At 39.1% G+C, this 17,058-nt stretch overlaps 1 long non-coding RNA gene across 1 annotated transcript; it reads right to left on the bottom strand.

Annotated features, from left to right (window-relative positions):
• Positions 1–3,791: 3,791 nt before the first annotated feature.
• Positions 3,792–4,701, bottom strand: LOC143851348 (uncharacterized). The gene is made up of 2 exons (XR_013236298.1): positions 4,351–4,701; positions 3,792–4,050 (listed from the first exon to the last, which is right to left on the bottom strand). It is a non-coding gene; the product is annotated as an uncharacterized LOC143851348 (long non-coding RNA).
• Positions 4,702–17,058: the final 12,357 nt, after the last annotated feature.

Genomic DNA, 17,058 nt, shown 5'->3' with positions numbered 1-17,058 from the left:
TAGAAGCCAAAAAACTTCACGCAAAGACTTTGATTCTTCTAGAATATATTCAGTCGGCACATCATTTTCCAAAACCAAACATCATTAGCCGCCCCTGTTTGGATTAAAGAATTTTTCTGGAAATTGGAGTATACCAAAACAACTTACAAGAAAATTGGACTTCCCTTATTCTTAGAATCTTTGCACTTCTCCCGTGAAAGAACCTTTACCCTTGAAGCTTACCCTTGAACATTTAAGCTTATAATTTCTAAAACAATGACTTCATGCTTATTGACACAAGACACTCCTAAAATAGCTAAATACGTTAAACACTTTCTTGCAGCCGCCGTGAGTCCTTTGGGTATCCTAAGCACCATCATAAGACATCCAGATTGACTCTTTGATAATGTAGCCTAGACATTAAGAGCTTTAGAAAACATACAATGACATTTACATTTTCCACATATAATAACTATCCTAGCAGGACCATAAACTTTGATTTTGATTTACAATTTTCAACACCATTCCTTAAATCAAAATCCCAAAAAATAGAAACTTCTGATCATCATCTCTACACTTGATGAAATCTTCATATTCAACTTTGCAATTTCACTTTCAAGGAACTTAATGTAATTCTTCAAATCTTTTACTTGTTCTTGTTCTTCCATTAGATTGTGACGATTAGCATCAACGAAGACGATAAGGTAGCATTCCAGCAAGAGATGAACATCGATATGTGGTGCGCTTTCTTCATCTTCTTTCTTGATATTTTTCGCATTTCCGAAAAATTCATTGAAAATTCCCTTCTTCCAACCTCATTCGAAACTTTAAAAATTAGCTTGTGGTCTTCTTTCCAAACACCGTAAACAAGAGGCTTTAGATTCAATTTATAGTTTTCTTTTCTTGAATCATATCTTCTCCCTCCATCTAGTTAGTCACATTCCAACATTTCCGGTACGTGTTTGATTACACATGGAAAAGTAACTTAAACCACTACTGCTCTGTTTGGTTGCTTGTAGATGGCTGGGAGAATATGAGAAAAACAAGTCAAAGAGAATTAGACAAGAATGGAAGAGAATGGAAGATGGGGAGAATATTAGGAGGGAGATTTGTGAGTAGTGTTTGGTTGCGCGAGGAAATTAGCGAAAGATGTAGGGTGTCATTATCAAAATATAGGTTGAAGAGAGAGAAAAGTAAGAGAGAGAAATAATAAGACAAGAATTTCTCCTAATTCCCCCAACAAATTTCTCCATTTTGGTGAAAAAAGGGGAGAAGATTATGGGGGGAACATCTCCGCCACGTAGGCGTCATAGGATAAAAACCAATAATGATGTCTAGAAGTTGTCTAGTAGTCAAAGGTGTAAATGACAACCAAACATGCTTTGGGGAGATCTCTGAGAGATCTCATGCATTTGAAACTCCTACAATCCCCCCAAAACAAGCAACCAAACAGAGCATACAACTAAAGTTTTGTTTACATGGGCCCTTTAATTTGTAATGACATCCCTAAAATTTATCATTTCAATCTAAATTGTTGAAGCAAAAATTTCCTTTGGGATTTTTTGGTGGTATGGGGGAGTGGCTTTCTGGGTTCTGACATGGCTTCTTTTGGGGGCTCTTTTGTAGTCAAGGTCATTTCTTCGATTTGAGAAGCACAGGTTCATCATTGGAGTGCTAGACTACGTTCAGTCGCAGTCCATACAAGATGAGGTGTCTACAAATGCCCATCTCTCCGACATAGGATATGAAGTATATGTAATTGTGTTTACACCCATTTTAGGTTTTATCGGTCATGAATGACTAGATCAACAAAGTGGCCATCCACGTGGACGAAGTCGACGGAATTACGTGCCATGATGCACGTAATTGACATGTAAGAGAACATGCATAGATCGGAATGATAGAAGTGGATAGTTATTGAAAACCCCATCAAAGCGTCATCTTAAAAAGACAATAGGTCATATGGGACCGAATCAGCACGATATTATCCATTTGGGCTGACTCAAGGACATGACATGTTTGTTGCCAGTCGTGGGAAGGTGGAAGATAACCATCTGGACTATGGAAGACGTGAAAATAAGGAGACCCATCATGGACAGTTACCAAAAAGTTTCCCTCCAAGAAGAACGTGGGGTAATGAGGAGTGGTTACCCTAATAAAGCTATATAAGGAGGCGTCTGCCTCGGAGGAAGAGGTCCATGAACTAAAATCCGAACATATTTTAGCATTTTATCTTTACATTTCCAGTATCTGTACCTTTTAATTTTCCGTAGCTGTAGCTGTACTCGGATTAAGGAAGCAATTGATTTATCTTCCCATGTGAGTTAGTCTATTTAGTTCATTTTATCACTCGCACTGGCGCTTGGTTTGTGCTTGTTTTGTCGCTTGGTTTGAGTTGGACGGTATGTTGACCCTGAGGGTCTTCCACGCCCTGTGAGTGCGGGCATCCCTTTCTTTACCTCATTGTTCTTTATTAATTTAGATAAGTAAAAAATGCCGCGCTTCACACATAAAAAGTCCTTTCCATCTGTGCAAAGGCAGTGGAACCTAAGGAAGAAGTGTCATTCCCCTCTTCTTCTCAATTGTCTGAAATCCAATCCCCTGGGATGAAAAGTTTCCGGTCTTCAACTCCCCTTCGAATTGAGTTTCCGATTCTTGCCCCAGGAGAGGCGGGCACGCCCGCACATACACACGCATACACGATCACACCTACACACTCACCCTAGCTCACTCACCCGGGTGAAAATCCATCCTCAGCGGTGAACTTCGAAAATTGTAAAGATCAAGAATTTAATGGGTCTCAAAGGCCTTCCTTGCTCTCCTTGTTCAAGGAGAAGGATGGACATAGATGGCCAATGGCCATTTCTTGTACCGAAGAGTGGATAAGTTATATCGAACCTTCCCTTTCTTAGCTGAGAGAATTGATGCTAAGAGATAATTTTCTATTATCCATTGCAAATGTAGAGCAACCTTCTATTGCTATGTGCTGTGCGGAATAGTTCTACTGTTCATTGTAGGAGAGTAATGTTCTATCACTCGGTGCTAGGGGAGTAGCTTTCTGTTACTCCAGTGCAATGGGTAAGTGACTTTCTGTCACTTGGTGCTAGCGGGAATAGCTTTCTGCTATTCAGTGTTGGGGGTGTGACTTTCTGTCACTCACTGCTGAAGGAATAGCTTTCTGCTATTTAGTGATAGGGAGCGGCTTTCTGTCACTCAATGCTAGAGGAATAACTTTCTGTTATTCAATGCTGGGGGAAAGACTTTCTGTCACTCAGTGCAAAGGAGTGTCTAGTTAAGGGTTTTTTTTTTATCACTGTGGGTGAGCAATCTATTGATCTGAGTCTGGAAACCTATTAAAGGTAGCAATCTATTGCTCTGAGACTAGAAACCTGTTACATATCTTTATCACCAGGGACGAGCAATCTATTCTGCACTGAGACTGGAAACTTGGTGAATGTATCTTTAACACATACAATTATCTTGTGTTGAATATTTTAGCTTAAATAAACCCTTGAGATTGGCTACCCAGCTTGTTTAGTATATATATCCTATCCATTGCAGTTGTTCTCAATGTGGACAGAGGATATCATCCTATACTAGGATAAAATAGATCATGGATTGCTTTTCTCATGGAAAACAGCCTCAATGTGCTGTCCTTTCCATAATATGATGCATTTGTATTGAGGTCTAGTACAATCAACATTTCCTTTTCTCACTTTCTCTGTTTTTTTTTATCTTGATTAAGGGGGTTGTCTATGGAATAATTTTTTTTCCTTTGAAAAAGATTCTAGGGTCTGTTAGTAGTGTTGAAATCATCCTAAAAATTGTAGGAACTTTTTCAATTTCAGCCAATACTTCCCATGGAATATGAGTTGGTAAAACAGACTTAATAATCAATATGTGCAAATTTACATCTGATAATACCACTTGTATAAAATCAATGTAATTTCCATGGAAGACAGTCTAGTTTCTGGCAAGACGCGTCCCATGTACTCTGGCATTCCTCTCCGGCGTGACCCCCATCGCAGCATCTACACATGACTCCAAGCGATGCCAACACCTTTATATATCCTGAAAACAAAGTAAAAGATATTAAGTCATTGAGTAAAATTAAGCCTTCTCAGTTAATAAGTATTGGGGCTGTTCTCCATGGGATTGGAATCCTTGGATAAGTTATTCCTGCTACATTTCTTGGATAATTTTATCTAAAATAGGCTACAAGACTACCCTGCTTGTATGGTATACCCTATAAATTGAGGCTGTTCTAGACCTGAATGGAGTATAGCAAGCCTATGCAAGGATAAAATAAACTCCGGCTTGTTATGCCCATGTAGAACATATCAGAGAGTGAGAGGGAGAGAGAGTTCTTACTGTTTTGCTCTTTGAAAGGCAGAGACCGGGCTTGAACACCTCTAGGAGCATGAGAAAAAAGGAAAACCATAGCAAATAGTAAGATAATGAAAACCCTAGAAGAACCCATGTTTTTGTTTTCCTTTTGAGCTTTCAGAAGGACAGCAAATAGCTGTTGATATATATGCAGCCAAAGCACTGTAAAGCTTTGAAAAATCCTGTACTAATTGAATAGTTCTGGTTGTCTTTTTATTTATGATTTGGATGCTTTTTTTCTCCTTGAGTTGAACTAGTGCGGCCTTCTAGATAAGCCAACTTGGCGTGCCACAAGGTTTTTTAATTTTTCCTTGTGCCTAGACCTGGCAAACGCGACCCGTGTCTGTGGGTCGGGGCAAATTTGCGGGCACGAGTCTGAGTTTTAGTGACCCGTCAAAACTAACCCGCGAGTGACCCAATCCGCAAAAACACCGGTCGGGTCGGGTCAACGCGGGCACCCGCTTTTTTAAGGGTGGTGATTTTGTTATGCTAATCTAGTTAGATGGCTTTTTTTTCTAATGCCAAGGATGGTGATTTTGTCATGCTAATCTATTTTTTAAGGGTTTGATGCCTGAATAGGTTATGGCTACCACCATAGGTTGATCCCAACCCTCCGATTTGAATGTTAGAGGGTTGATCACTTGATCCTAACCCTCTATAGATCGGAGGGTTAGGATCAACCTATTGAAATGATTTTTGGGGCAACACCTATTTAGCCTGTGGGCCATCTAATGGACGGTTTGGATCATCCCACGGTGCCAGCCATACCGCCCTCATCAAAATCCAGTGATAACTTTTCCCAAAATAAGCAACTGTTTGAATTTGAGGGTGACCCGCGGGTTGACCCGGCCCACCCGGGGGGCCGCGCGGGTCACCTAAATTCTGACCCGCAAAACTTCGGGTTATTTCCTCACCCGACCTGTGTGACCCGCACCCGCATCACCCGCGGGTTGACCCGGCCCGACCCACCCGTTTGCCAGTTGTGCCTACTAAGTGTAGAGAAGCTTCCTTTTTCTCCTAATGGGACCCAATGACTTTGTCTTTTTATCTTTCTATTCTCTTTTGATTTGATTTCTTCTTCACTCACGACAAAGCTGAGGTTGAGGACCCCGCCAAGTCTACTTCACTACTTTGCTTTTCCTTTTTGTTTTTTCTTGAAGTCTTTGAGAAGGTGAGATGAAGCTTCTTCCTACTTGCCATCAATTTTCAAGGCTAGTGTTTGAATGGTTCAGATCACAAGATCATCAGAGTGACTGGTAAGAATTGCAGAAAAGACAAATGGAAGGATGATGTGAGATGTTTCTGAATGAGAAACTTGTGAGAGGACTCAGCCACCGGACAAAATCATGTTACTTACAAGTTACACATGGTCATGCTATGAGTATTTTCTAGTTTGGTGGGGAAGAGAACTTTCGTTTCACCTTAGTTTCTAAAGGGCGATGATGCACTCCATTTTTTTGATATTGGCACTCTTCTATTTATTTCAAACATGGCTGATTGGATTATGTTGATCGGTTGTTGGGAATTACTCTAGAAGTGTAAAATAAGGGAGTGCTGACATTTTAAAATCATATATTCTAAAACATTTATTCATTTTTTATTTATTTTAGTGGTTGTTAACTAGGGTGCAAGTCGGGTCGGGTTGAGGCCAACCCGAACCCGACCCAAGGAACCCATTTTTCCAACCCGAACCTGACCTAACCTGAGTTCAACTCGACCCAACCCGACTCAACCAGAAGTTTTTAGCTTACTAAAAATGAAAAATGATAAAAATGTCGGGTTTCACTCGGGTCGGGTTGCCCAAGCCCTCAACCTGAACCCAACCCTGGTTGGGAAAACTCAACCCGAACCCGAACCTGAACTCAACCCAACCTAGCTTTTTTTCGGGTTGAACCCGACCCAAGTTGTACCCTAATGTTAACTTGTTATATGTTTAAAATCCAAAAATACATAGTTGAATACGAGATTTAATTTTAATATGGTGTGCCATTGTTAACTTCGGTCCTTTCTCCAAAATGTACTGTGGCACTTCAAAGGATGATCCAAACCATTCATTTGTTGAGCCCCAACGTAAATTAGTTGTACCCGAAAATCCATTCCATGGATGATCCTAACCCTCCAATCTGTAGAGGGACTGCAAATTATAGAAACCTTATAGATCAGATGTTTAGGATCATCCCGTTGAGGTGATTTAAGAGAACAGTTTAGATCTATAGATGTTTCTATAATGTGTAGTCCCTCTACAGATCTGAGTGCTAGGATAATCCAATGGAAATGATTTTCGGGTACAACATGTTTACGTTGGGGCCCAACAAATGAATGGTTTGGATCATCTTATGAAGTGAACCCCATAGTGATTTTTGAAATATTCTGGACCCCGCGCACTCAACAGATAAAATCTCCAAGAACTAACCCATGTTATAAAACCCAGATCGAACTAGCCGGTCCAACCCATTTCCACCTGGAGGCATAAGTTATTTTTCTTTATTTTTTTTAATTTTTTATATTCTCAACTCAACTCAACTAAGCCTTTGTCCCAAACTAGTTGGGGTCCGCTAATGAATCCTTTAGAAAATTTTCATGAAAAGGTGAAAGGATCTACCTGGCTCAAATTGAAAGTCTACTCTTGACACTAGTTGGGTTCGTCTACATGGATCATTTTCTTCCATTCTATCCTATCCAAGGTCAATATTCTCTGTTATGTTCCTATTAACTTGGCACGAGTCACTTCTTCTCACTGAAGCATCCAAAGGCCTACGTTGGATATGCCCAAACCATCTTAAGTGGTGCTCTCTCATCTTCTCCTCAATTAGTGCCACCCCCATCTTTTTACTGATGTCTTCATTTTTAATTCGATCTAATCGATAGAGAAAATATCCCTCTTGGGTACCTCCTGTCTAGTCATATTTACTACACCCTGCCTCCTTACATTACTAAAGTTGCACTCCATATACTCTGTCTCAGTCATGCTTAGTCTAAAATCTTTGGATTCCAAAGTAGTTCTCCTTAACTCTTAGCATTAACTTTTGCTTTTGTAATTTTTTTTAACCGGGTAGAACTCACCCCTTAAAGCTAGCCGTTAGCATTCCCTTATAAACCATCCACATCTGTTTCACTTATCCGATGTGGGACTATTTGCTTTTACATGAAACCCCAACAATCCTAGGGGTGCAACTCGGGTTGGGTTGGGTCGGGTTGAGGAACCCATTTTTCCAACCCAACCCGACCCAACCTGATTTCCAAACCGGCGGGGTTCAACCCGACCCTACCCGATTTATAATTTCTTCAACCCGACCCGACCCAACCCAACCAGATTTCCAATTCGGAAAAAAACAAAATATTTCGAAAAAATGGCAAATCCCCACAAGTTCAGCAAAACAAGAGCCTGAAAAACAAAATGATATAAAAAAGAACCCATGATCAAACAAAATATGCAAATTAAAAAGAAACCCACATGGATAGCAATCCAATAAACCAAAAACTATAAAGAGCCGTTCGTTTACATGGATTTTGTAATCTAGGATGGTAAAATCCTAGACTTTACAAGCAAAAACCTGGATTTTACAATCCTTAAAATGTAAAATTCAGGCTTTCCCTTACAAAATCCAGATTTTAGCTTGTATAATCCAGGATTTTACCATCCTGGATTATGAAATCCATGTATCGAAATGGCCTAAAAAGGATGAAAAAAAACAAAAAAATTACCTCTCCATGATCCAACAAAACATGCAAATTAAAATAGAAACCCACATGGATATCAATCCAACAAACCCATATATCTAAACAAAACGGATTAAAAAAAAATGCCTCTGCTGTGTTTCACATGGACGTGGAGAGTGGAGACGAAGGCGCCGTTGGGTTTTGTGGAGAGTGACGAAGAAACCACCATGGGGTTTCGTAGAGAGTGGAGACGAAGCTGTCGTCACGCCGTGGAGATGAAGGCGCCGTTAGGGTTAGGGTTTTGTAGAAGAAGAAAAGAATAAGTAGTTTTTCAACATTTAGACTTTTAGACTTTGTCTTTTACAAAAATGGGAACTGATATTTACGCCCCTTTTCATTACTAGGGACACCCAGCTACACTGTATCTATGGCTGAAAAGGTGCTGATGTACTTCACATCTGAAGGAATGAAGTGACCTGATTGCCACTTACAATACAGCTGGGTGTCCCAAGTGAAGAAAAAGCGGCACATTTATCATTTCCCACAAAAAAAGAGAGAAAAGTCCTCTAAAACCTAAATGTGACTTGCAAGTTGCGTGTTGTGTGTGGGCCACTTTCCCTGTTTCCCAAAAATATCTAAAACTCTATCAAATAAAGTCTAAAAAGCGTAGAAAGTTGAAAAAATAAAAAAACTTAACAAAATCAGGGTCGGGTTGCCCGACACCCCAACCCAATTTGCAAATCGGGTTACGAAATCTCAACCTGACCCACAACCCAACCAGGAAAAACCCAACCCAACCCGGCTAAAAATCGGGTTGAACCCGTCGGGTTCGAGTTGAGCCCGACCCAAGTTGCACTCCTAAATAATCCCCCTCGACGCAGGGAGCGTGAGGGCGGCAACACCAAGATGAAAATCAACACAAGCAACAACTAAAATAATCTCGTGGGGGTTTGAAAACCCATGCCACGGTTTGGAGAAAACTCTAATATAGCACATGAAAGAGCCAAAAATAAACTTTATTCAATCTCCTTTTCTTTCCTCATGCCATTACATTATATAAAAAAGCCAAAACCTAAGAAATGCAACCCTAAATTCTTGGCTAACTATTATTCTCAATCTTCTAACTAAAGGCAACATAAATAAAAAGTAGAAACATGACTCAAACTTTCTTAAAATAGTAATCCCGTAATATAACTATACCATATTCGTAACGCCTATAACTTACCCAAATCAAGTCCAAATCGCGTAATTTTAGGCTCTTTAGGTAGGTAATCGAAAAACCTTTCTAAAAACACCAAAATCATGCCAAAAGAACAAGATCTGATGCCCTAAAAAAATAGTACAAATAAAATGACAAAATAAAAATAAAAGATTTGATCCACGTTGCAAGTTCTGCATCACCCCCCGCCCCCCTTCACACGGAAGCAACTTGGACAATCTCGCCCCTCCATGCGGAGGCAACATGAGAACTATCGCTGGGTTTCCGAGATCTTCCCTGAGGGACATTCCCGCCCTTTGAGGCAAACCGGGGTTACCACGCCCTGAGCTCTGATACCATTTTTCTTATATTCTAAAATTTAAAAATTAATTTAATGATTAGGGTCACGGCAAGCAATATACCGCACAATATGTTGTGAAAAAAAACATGTAGTGGTTGAGAAGAAGATAAGAAGATGCTTCAAGGCGCATAAACGCTCTCCTTAAGACGATATTCGCCCCCACCAGTAGTGTGCAAAGGGGACCACGAACTTGCCTCCAAGATACAATGAAGCCCGGTTCCAAACCGATTGCTTGACGATGTTCTGCACTGAACGGAATCAAGCCTGAATCACCTTTAAATTTTTCAAGTAATTGAGGCCCAAGTGTTCTGTTTCTGCAGAAAACAGAATACTTGAGAACTTCTAAAATAGTAAAAACAGAAACTTTGTAGGGGTTTAGAGAGAGAATTGTGCTGGAAATAACAATTTTTGGTATGCCAAAGTAGAAATCCGAATTCCAGTTAGAATGAGTATTTTTTGCTGTTTTTATAGAGCTTTTCCCGTTGGAAAACACCATTTCTGGACATCCTTTCAGCGGGTTTGAATTCTGACCATTAGATCGTGTCTAATCGCTACTCTACAGATCAGATCAATCCTAGAGTGACCGTTGGCTTGTGTAAAAACCCTTCCAACTCCGAACAGCTAGACGTAAACCTACGCTTTTCTTTCTACCATTTCTCCTAGAAAGGCATATAATGGAGAAGACTTCCCTTAAGTTGGCTTTCTTAGTCCTCCTCCTAACCATGGCATCCGGTTTTTTCTTCTCTCCTTTGCTTCCAATTTTATTTAATTCCTTTATTTCCATTATGTATTTTTAGTTAGTAAAGTACTTGTTGGTAACAACCATTGGATACTGATTTTCGTAGTTCTTGGACTTAGGGTCCACCACCTCCTATGTGGCTGGGCCCCATACGTGATGAATTTTGGTTATTTGTTTAGGTATATGACAAGAAATATGATATTTCCACACCCACTTTTCCATCTTTCCCTAACCTACTTTGTAAAATTTTCATTACTTAATGCACTGGTAGGGGTCTGCCAAACCCCAGCTTACCCATTAAAAGAAGAAGAAGAAGTGAACATCTACTATTTTGACCCCCTTCATCTCTACTAAAATATATTCATTAGGGTGGGGGCCACGGTTTTACAACCATTCTACTGCTATCCTGTTTTGATAATAATTAAGGTGTGAAAGGCTATTACAATTTCAAAAGAATCTCAGCAGCAGTTTTAAAGATGCATAAATGATAATAATTTTTGTAATTTCCCTGCATTTTATCCTAACAAGTAATGGAATTTGCCTATGTACAGGTTTGCCTTTCTTGAGTGCGAAATGCCAACCAGACAAGCAATGCAAAGAGGCCGATGAAGTACACGTGGATTATGAGGTTCCCCACACCTACCCCCCAGTTGAATCCCCACCCAAAGCCCATTCTCTTGAAATGGATGTCGTGGCCGATGAAGTACACGTGGACTATGCGGATCCCCACCCCCGCCCCCCTAATAACGATCATTAAACATATATAGAGAAGTTAGAGGACTACTCTTTAAGTTCTAATTTATGTTGTTTGTAACTCGAGCTTGTAGTCTGGTTAATTGGTTGTTTTGGAATAAGGTACTTTTTTTCTTAAGTAAGAATTTGGTTTGCCATGTATTTGTTGAAATTGAGTAAATGGCTCTCTCTCTCTCTCTCTCTCCCAAGGGACTGATTGGTTATTTAATTACTTAGCTTTCACCACGTCAAGAGGTCCGTAAATGGAGAGATAGATCATCTTGCTCGTGCCAAAATCTCTAGGTCGGTGTTAGAAATTTTTTTTATTTCCTACCGCCTTAGTATATTGCTTCATTTTTAGGGGAGAAGAATCATTTTCTATGGAGCCTCATTGCACCTCGAGAAACCTTTTGTGGGCAGTTTGGATATAACTATATCAGCGAAAAAATATTGAATTTTTTTCATTGAAATTGTTTTTTCTTACTCATTGGATTATTGTCAAAATTGAAATTATTTTGTTTTCCAAGGAGAGCTGTAAACCTATTAGAGACTGAATTTTTATTTTCCATTGAATATTGTTTCCATCGAAAGTTATTTTCCATAATTTATTTTCCCTAGATCCAAACACCCCCTCCGTTTGGAAGTGTATAATGTGATATAGTAGAAGGAAAGGAAAACAGATTCTCATTTATTTACTTCCCTTTTCATCTTGATTTGAGAGGAATGTCATATGGCAGAAAAGGGCTTGCATTTGGAAAATGTACACAGCTGACCTGGACTGTAACGTGAATAATGGATAGCAAAACAAACAATACTCAGAAAAGGAAAATATTCCCATTTTGATTTCCTCCATTGTTGGTGCAACCAAATGGACCCTAAGCGAAGTGAATATAAAGAAGCTGGTTCATTCCACTGATCTGGACACCTAAAAATCAGGAACTTACTAGGCAATTTCGTGGAAAACTATTTCACGGGTGGCTTTTTGTGTGATAGAACAGCCACCTCATATGATTAAATGAATAAGACAAATGTGGCTTATTTCGTGAAATTGGCGTAAATATGTTGTGCCTCCAAAAGCATTTCCATATGATAGAACCTCTAAGAGGGATTGCATGCTATGGAAACCTCTATAGATGGGAGGGTTAGGATCATCCTATGGAAATGATTTTCAGGGCACAGCCTATTTACGTTGTGGCAGAACAAATGGACGGAATGGGCTGTAGAGTAGTTAATATGACTCAATCTTTAAGCAGGTATATCTTTTCTGAATCAAAGATCTTCTAAATAAATATGTTATATTCGATTTGCCTACTTGGGGAGCAAAATCTTTAAGCATGGCCCGGAAAATCCTCAAGGCCTAGGTGGGTGATCTCTCTAAATCTAGGCATTTCTTCCCCATTTAAGAAGACGATTTTACCATTTCTCATAGTAAGGCAAATAATGGAGAAGAGTTCCCTTAAGTTGGCTTTTTTAGTCGTCCTCGTCATGGCATCTGGTTTTTTCTTATCTCCTTTGCTCTCACTTTTATTTCCTTTAATCATGATGTTTTTTACATAAGGGGGGCATGTTATACACAAGGCTGGGCCCAATTGAGTTGGGGGCCTATTAAGGAAATAGCTTTAGTTGTTGCACCTCTCATGGTCAATGAGTTTTAGCTGTTGCTTACGTGTATCAAAAGGACATTGATATTTCCACCCACTTTTGCACAACAGACACTTTTAGCCCATTTTGTCTTATATTTATTTAATTTAATTCATCTGAGGTAGTTGTTCCGGTGCGAACTGGCTTCCTGCCAAGTTGCCTAGGGAATTTCAGGGTGACTTTTACACCAGGGAACTTCCAAAAGTTTGCTAGGGAATTTTATGACTGACTTTTGCACCAGAGAACAGACACCTCAGATGAATTACATGAATAAGACAAAAAAGTGAGCTTGTGTGGCTCTTCTCGGACGATGAGAGAACTTTTGCAAGAGAGATCAGCCAAACAACTCACTTTTCTGTAAATTTTGTCTAATTCATTTAATTCATCTTAGAACAGCCACACAAGCTCACTTTTTTATAAAGGAGGTGAACTCACAGGGGCCGTTTAGATTTAGCTTGAAAGTAGTGTCTGGGTGGCTGAAATTATGGATTTTTTTTTTTATGGATTAAGATTCTGGATTTTACAGTCCAATAAGTTGGATTTTAAGTAAAGAATCCAACTTTATAAATCCCAGATTTTAAAATGATGGTATCCAAATGGGCCCACAATGTTTTACATGTTTTAACCAGATGTTAAGGGCGATGATAAACTCGCACCCCCTGTAGGATGATCCGCACCCCTTTTAACATGAATTGAGGCAGACTTTAATGCTTTTTTATGTAAAAAGGGTGCGAATTTATCATTTACCTATGTTAAAGGCTATTACAATCTTAAAAAATCTCTCAACAGCTGATTAACATGTAAAGCAGGGAGAGATTGTCCCATTATCAAAACATGATCCCATGAATATCGGTCCCATATATATAGGTACGCTGGGAAACCTATGACTTTGAGGTTGAGATATAAAGCCTAAACCAATTGAGCTACAGGCCCTACCCCATTCAGTCCCCTATATGTGTGTAATGTTTTGTTTTAGAATAAACGATCGTAACTTTGTAATTTCCCTGTCTAGGTGGGTTTGTCTCTATGTTCTCATTGTAATACTTTTCTTCTTCTAATATATCTGGTAGGGGTCTGCCTAACCCTAGCTTACCGTAAAAAAAAAAAAAAAACTTCGTAATTTCCCACAAGACGGCTTTATATCCTTACAAACCATTCAATTTGTGTGCGTACAGGTTTGCCTTTATCGACTGCAAAATGCCAACCAGACAAGGAATGCAATGAGTCTTATGAAATGGATGTTTTGACTGATGAAATACATGTGGATTATCCGGGTCCCCACACTCACCCCCCTGGATCCCCACCCCAAACCCAGTCTCATGAAATGGATGTTGTGGCCGATGAAATACATGTGGATTACCCGGATCCCCACACTCACCCCCTTGGATCCCCACCCACAATGACAAATCATATTTAGGTGGTAACTACTCTTAAAGGATCTCATTTATATTGTCTGTTCTACCATCAAAGTGTGTGATGCCTAAGTGTGGTCTGGTTGGGTGTTTGGAATAAGGTACCTCTTTTGTTTGTAAGAATTCCCTTTGCCTTGTATTTGCTGACAATGAGTAGTAAATCAAAGCAACTGCTCTAAAGATATCAAGGAAATGTTTAACCCCCCCACCCCCCACCCTCTCTTTCTCTGACCATGTCTCATTGATTGATCATAACGATACCGCGGAAATTTAGCCCGTGCCAATGAAAGAATCACCTTAATACTAAATCCGATCGAGCCCGGGATCTTTTTCTAAATGGGAAAATCTAGGATAGGCGGCCAACCCCAGGAAAGACCAATGTAGTCGGCAAATGAGTGAACGTTTCTGGTTTGCTTGACAAGAATAAGATTCTTGTCCCCATGAACCAGACTTTGATCATGAATATAGCTTAACTAATAGCATGACTGTGTATCTTTTAATGTACAAAGAGATCATGACACATATACACAATCATCAAATAATTCTTCATGTTATTTAGTTTGTAACACCAATGACCAATTTATTAATTAACCAACCTTAGCCATAGTTTAAATCAATAAAGAAAAGATACTTAGATCCTTCATAAGCTTAGCACACTTTTGGGTGTTGGATAACAATAAATAGGATAAGGGATATGCTCGTAGGTATCTTCTTCTTTTTTCCTCCTTTTTCCTTCTTTTAGATAATTTAGATAAGGCTTAGTTCAAACTACTGGTATTATATCCTTTCACTCTTGCATATGTGATCCTTCTACCTGCTTTTAAAGAATAAGGTTGAGCAATTGTGTTTTTATTGAGTCTTACTAGTGAAAAAAATTCGAATCTATACTTTTGCCAAGTGGGTCCACTATGGATGAGACCCCGAAAATCATTCTAATTGGACAATCTTTTTTATGGCAGCAAAATCTTTATTAAAAAAATGAGTCAAGACAAAAAGAATAAAGGAAGTCACAATGGATGCCCTCCCAAAATAGATAAGGCCTATAATGGAAGAAACCCTCAAGGAGATAGGAAGTCAAACAGTTCTAACCCCTTCTTGGACACCCCATCCCTGGCTAGCCTGCCAGCTACACCATTAGCAGACCTTCGACCTTATGACATTCTGGAATGTGATAATTGAGCCCCCCACTCGGTCTTGAATCTCATCAAAGAACGACCGCAAACCTCCATGGATAAGGATGAGATCCCCTAACCCCTAATTGGACAATCTTAAGTTTCATGATGATGTCAGGGCTGATTCTTGGCATGGAAATGCATGTGGCTGAAACAAAATATAATCATCCACATTCATGTAAGAGAAAAAAAAATATTTTGGCTGTCATTGTCCAATCAAAGAGCTTTTTGGATCATGACTCATCCACGACGATCGAGATCACTGGATGTTTTAGTTGAAACTCTGAAAATTTTCTTGATTTCTTTCCTTCGAAAATGATTATTATTGGTTTTGATAGTCACTTTTGTAGATAAAAACTATTTCAAACGAAATATTTTTTACAAAATACCAAAAAATGTTTATATATATGAAATAATTTTTACCTAACAAAGGGGGTTATCAAATCTTGTAAAATCATTTTCCAAGGAAAAATACTGGAAATAATTTTTATGATTGCCAGACATACCATTCATTTCGTGCCCATCGATGACACATGGTGAGTTAGAGTTAGACTATTCGATTATTAAACCTAAGCACAATATAATTCTGGACTATTACCAGCCTCAATCATACTATACACAGACACATTGGAGTCCTTCAAATGCATAAAATATTCTATCATCGGATAAGGATAAGGATACTTATAGAGATATGTCTAAGGTACACCTAAACCGTACATTTTTTATCCTTATTAAACCTAAGCACAATAAAGCGTATATATATATATATATATATATATATATATATATATATATATATATATATATATGAGGAAAGTTTTTCTAGTCGGCAGACTAGAGAAGCTTCTCTAGTCCGCCGACCAAAAACACAGTGAGCCCATGTTGTTTGGATGATTCAAAGCATTCATTTGATGGGCCCTATCATAGATAGGGTGTGCCCAAAAATTCAGCTCCATAGGATCATCCTTGCCCTTCGATTTGTGGAGGTTAAAAACACGGTGACCCAACGTTGTTTTGATAATCCAAAGCATTCATTTGATGGGCCCTGACATAGATAGGATGTGCCTAAAAAATCATCTTCATAGGATCATCCTAACCCTTCGATTTATGAAGGTTAAAATGGATGCGTATAAACTCCACAAATCTGTCCATTTTTAACCTCCACAAATCAAAGGTTTAGGATGATCCTATGTAGCTGATTTTTTGGGCACACCCGATCTATGCCATGGCCTATCAAATGAATGTTTTGGATTATCCAAATAATGTGGGCACACTGTGTTTTTTGGTCAGCGAACTAGAGAAGCTTCTCTAGTCGGCCGAATAGAAAAACTTCCCTCGCATGTTTGTGTGAATTAAACGATTCATTTGTTGTGCTTCTAATAATGTAGACAATGCCCTTAAAGATCAACCAATCCGATGGTTGGGAGCGGAGAGGACTTTTAGGGCACAACAAAATGAGAAATGAATGGTTTATAACAGCTAAATATATGGCCCACTATATTTTTCTTTGTGCCCTCGTGTAGGCGAGCTCACCATATAAAAAAACTACTTCATAGTGCCCATTTACACTTATCCTAATTAATATTAGAAATATATCCCCATGTCCTTAATGCTTATCCATATCCGAAATAAGCACATCTGATCCTTGTCGTATCTTTAACCTAAGATATATATATATCTGCCATTTGGGTCCTTTACCATATCAGATACTTAATCAAAAGTAATGCAGCATCATGCCAACATGCAGCCAATCACATCCACTAGGAAGAATGATATCT

Source organism: Tasmannia lanceolata, unplaced genomic scaffold (assembly GCF_043159265.1).
Source record: "Tasmannia lanceolata isolate RefF3 unplaced genomic scaffold, GAP_Taslan_0.1 ptg000018l, whole genome shotgun sequence".
In the NCBI taxonomy this organism is placed as follows: domain Eukaryota; kingdom Viridiplantae; phylum Streptophyta; class Magnoliopsida; order Canellales; family Winteraceae; genus Tasmannia; species Tasmannia lanceolata.
This window is presented reverse-complemented; position numbering and strand designations above follow the sequence as displayed.